This window comes from Cyprinodon variegatus, unplaced genomic scaffold (genome assembly GCF_000732505.1).
Source record: "Cyprinodon variegatus isolate N-32 unplaced genomic scaffold, C_variegatus-1.0 Scaffold30, whole genome shotgun sequence".
In the NCBI taxonomy this organism is placed as follows: domain Eukaryota; kingdom Metazoa; phylum Chordata; class Actinopteri; order Cyprinodontiformes; family Cyprinodontidae; genus Cyprinodon; species Cyprinodon variegatus.
This window is the reverse complement of record NW_015150483.1, coordinates 1266037-1270797: the sequence shown is the minus strand read 5'-3', so window position 1 is coordinate 1270797 and position 4761 is coordinate 1266037.

Genomic DNA, 4761 nt, shown 5'->3' with positions numbered 1-4761 from the left:
AGAAGGCCCGGTGGCGCCAGTGAACGGCAGCCACGCTTCTGTCAGTGAGCCCCAGAGCAGCTGTGGCTATAATGTAGCTTGCCACCATCAGTGTGTGCGTGAATGGGTGAATTAATGTAGTGTAAAGCGCTTTGGTCAAGTCTCCTAACTTGAATAAAGGCGCTATATAAGTACATGCCATTTACCTTCTTTATAAGTTTTAATCGTGTCATTTTTGCTTGTGTACTGATTTTTATTTTTCCAGATGAAGTTAAAATTGAGTTTATAAATACCCTTTATCATCTCTTTTGATAGAAGTCTGAAAGCAGAGTAAATCAATAAAGATAAGATTCTGCCAAAAAGAGAAATGTCTCTATGTAACCATTGATTAAGAACTGATTTACATTTTTAAATACTGTTATTGGAGGATGTCATGTCTCTTCCAATAAAAACTCCAAAGTATTTCACCTCTTTTTTAATATTAATGTTAAATAGTGATTTTCATGGACAGCTTCCAGGAAAAAAGTTCCATATTTGTCTAAATGTACCTGAAGAGCAGAAGCCTTTAAAAATAATTTGATACAATGGAGTACACACAAAAAAAAAAAGGTGGGGGGGGGAAAAAAAAAAAATTGGGGTCCGGGGGGATTTTTTATTTTTTTTTGGAAGCATGCATAGCCTAATTAATATAGTCTATTAACCTAAAGCACGATGCATGACTATTACATGTCAGGTACACCGGTCATTGACCTTGACCAAGGCACCTTACAGTAGAACTGCAGTCAGTCCCTGGACTAGCCTGGCTCTCACTGCCCCTACATAGTTAGGGACACATACAAGTAAGACAAATGCTCGTAAGCCCACTTCCCACCAAATGTTGAAAGGGCAAGATTACTGTTAATATATTGTAGATAATTTACATATTCAATAATAAAATTTCATAGGTGATGCTATGAAGGGATGGTCATTAAAAGGGGGTATGATTTTTAAGATTTTTTTTTAGAAAATGGGGATGCCATCCCCCTCATCGAGTACTGGCTAAAGGAATGTGTTCTTAATTTTTTAAAAAGAAGGGTTTTACAATCAGCCAATTGACTAATTATGTTTTGTCCAATAGCTCAATTCCACATATAAAACAGTTTTTAATTTATATTGATAGCATCTCTGCAGCCATTGTGACTAATAACGGTGAACTTCCAAAGCCCTGATGAATGCCTCTATTAATTTTAAACCTATTACATGTACTGTGACTTAATATTACAGAGCTGTTTTGACGAAGCATTTTAATTAAGGTTCCTGATTTTTTCCCCCCAAATCCAAGAGTTTTAGTTTTAAAGATAAATGGGTAATCAACAGAATCGAATGCCTTGTAAAAATCTAAAACCTGTCTAATCAGGAAAAAAACAACCTGATTGAGTTTCACCAAGTCTGGCTGCAATATAAAAAATAGTTTATAATCAATATTCAACAGTGATGGGTCTTAAATTGTCTAAAAATCCTTTTTTTTATTCCTGGTTTGGGGATGAGAACAATCAATTTTTGCTTCATAGTTGTCTCAGATCTTTCTTAATCAATGCATTCTAATCAAGCATTAAATAATAATTTTCTTATGTCGGTCCAAATGAATTGGTAAAAATTAACAGTAAGGCCATCCGATCCGGGGGATTCATCTTACACAATTGTCTTTATAGCAGTATCTATCTCTTCAATTTTAAGTTAGACATTGCAGATAGTTTTAAAGGATGAGTCAATTGAGAAATCAAAGAGGATATTTGTTAAAAAGATGATCACAATATAGTTCAAAATAATTAGCTGAATAAAGTTTAGAATAACAGGTAGAAACTTAATTCTCTAACAATTTATGATCATTACATTCTTTTCCATTTATAACACCTGAAATGTAATTATTAGTCTGTCTATTTCGGTCTTATTAAACTAAATACAAGTTATTTCTCTTGCTTCTATCCATTTTGTATGATATCTTTATTTGATTTATTCAAATAAAGCTGATCTTATTTCATTTNAACCTGATTGAGTTTCACCAAGTCTGGCTGCAATATAAAAAATAGTTTATAATCAATATTCAACAGTGATGGGTCTTAAATTGTCTAAAAATCCTTTTTTTTATTCCTGGTTTGGGGATGAGAACAATCAATTTTTGCTTCATAGTTGTCTCAGATCTTTCTTAATCAATGCATTCTAATCAAGCATTAAATAATAATTTTCTTATGTCGGTCCAAATGAATTGGTAAAAATTAACAGTAAGGCCATCCGATCCGGGGGATTCATCTTACACAATTGTCTTTATAGCAGTATCTATCTCTTCAATTTTAAGTTAGACATTGCAGATAGTTTTAAAGGCTGAGTCAATTGAGAAATCAAAGAGGATATTTGTTAAAAAGATGATCACAATATAGTTCAAAATAATTAGCTGAATAAAGTTTAGAATAACAGGTAGAAACTTAATTCTCTAACAATTTATGATCATTACATTCTTTTCCATTTATAACACCTGAAATGTAATTATTAGTCTGTCTATTTCGGTCTTATTAAACTAAATACAAGTTATTTCTCTTGCTTCTATCCATTTTGTATGATATCTTTATTTGATTTATTCAAATAAAGCTGATCTTATTTCATTTGGAATTCCATAAGCTTATTTTTTTTTTCTTCAGGACTTAAAGTAGGTTTAATGCAACTTTGATGAGTTGCTTAAATAACTTCAATTACATTAAACTTCTGTGAAATCAACCATCATCGGACATGCTCTGTGCAGTTCTCGGATTTCCATAGACATACAAATGAGTAGATCCCGCATTGACTGTCGCGGTGCAGAAATTAAGGGTGCCATCTTGGGGAGGTCGACCTGCTACCCAGAAGGATGTCTCTGACTCTTGACATCAGGGCTCGAGGGATATTCCTGTATTTATTTATGTTAGCTACGTGTGTATTTGTCCATCTGTAGGACCTCATCACCAAAAAATATCCCTCCTAAATGTGAAACTCTAATTCTGATGACAAGTAATAACTATTAAGTAGTTCTTAATTTCAGATATAAATAGTGCACCTATAGTCACACCTACTTATAGATGCTGTTATTACAGATAATGCTCTGTTTCCTAACCGTCCAAGCTGTTACCTCATTTAAAGTAACTGTTTAAAAAACAATCACTGAACTTGACGGATTTGATTAAATGTGTCTTGGATCTGCTACATTTCCAGTAGATTAAAATATCTTGTTTGTAACCAAAAGTGCTTATATCCAACCAAAGCACGTATCCCAATGCATTTATTTTATAGATCTGTGTTGTTTTTTTGTATTACAGCCTATTGATCCTCCACTGTACCAAAGTGCACTCTCTGCACCATCGTATAGGCACACTTCCTGTTAAAAATGACCATAAACCCTCTATGGTTTTATATATGATAAATCAGAACATTTCTTTTTCTAAGGGTTAAACCTGTAATTACACACATGTTCAGTGAATTATAAGAAGGTAAATACTCTATGTATCTATGGATGTACATATCTAGGTATTAACTTCTATGAAAGACATGAGGTCAGTTTGAGCTAAAATGGTCCAACTCTTATCTAAACTTACTCTGAATGATTACACAATCTGAAATACTGATGCGCAAAATTAAATTAAAACTAACAAAGCAAGAGCTACATATAAATAATTCAGCAGGGTTAGTTTCCCTCTTCAACTACAGGTCATTGAACACAGCCTCTTAGAGCTGTTGCTGTTCATGAGCACTGCTCACAATAGTATCAGTGTCTTATTTAGAAATGTTGGCACAGTACAGCATGCAGCAGACCAGCACCCTGGACTGGGTCCAGTAATATGTGTGCTTCCAAATAAACCAGCGGTGTCCAAAGGGGGACATTTCTGCCCTCAGAGGGATTGTGAATTAAATTCTGTTTGCCAGCTTATGCAATTAATGCAGGTAAACATTTTTAAATGTTAATTTGTGAAAAAAAAAAAAAGGGATTAGCTCAGAGGGGTTGTCATTTATCAGTCTTTTTTGGCACAAAATCAGATCTTGGTCCTTAGACCAATTACTGATCTTGCTGCAGAAGATACAAAACTAGAAAAATTATCAACACAGAGAAAGAAAACTAACCCTTATTTTAACCTGGATGCTCCTTAACAAAGGGAACTGACACAAATGATTAAAAACTGCAGTCAACCTGTAAGGCTAAATGACATATATCCTGAAGTGCAAAACAGACCAACAGCATGATACAGCCAACCTCATACTTCAACTAGATTTCTTTTCTCAGGACTGCAAGGTCACAATTAGACACTGTTATCTTAAACTAATACATTAGTGTTGCATTGCATCTTGCTAACAAAGATAATGCTTTTTCAAATATAAATTTGGCTTTTAGTAGCTTTTACAATAATGGCTTCCTCTCTGAGTGGCCTTTCAGGAAATATATATTTTTTTGTTGTTTTTAATCTTGGACTTGTATTCACATTTAACATCAGTTAAACTTCTTGCATCTGGTCCAAATTCCTTTCTCATATCCTGATGGATCTCTTTTGAACTTACCGTAGAGTCACACACAAAAAAAAAAAACAGATGGAGATGTTACCTTAAAAACACATCCTTAGCTTCGCCTCCTGTCAGTGTGAATTAGTTATATGAAACCTTGTCTTTATCATCTGTTTTCTAAAATAGTTTTAAGGCATAAAAATAGTATCGGTAACCCTGACCTAAAACTGGAAGGGTTTAGTTAGATTTAATAGCATAAGAAAAAAAAGAAAGAAATGAGGG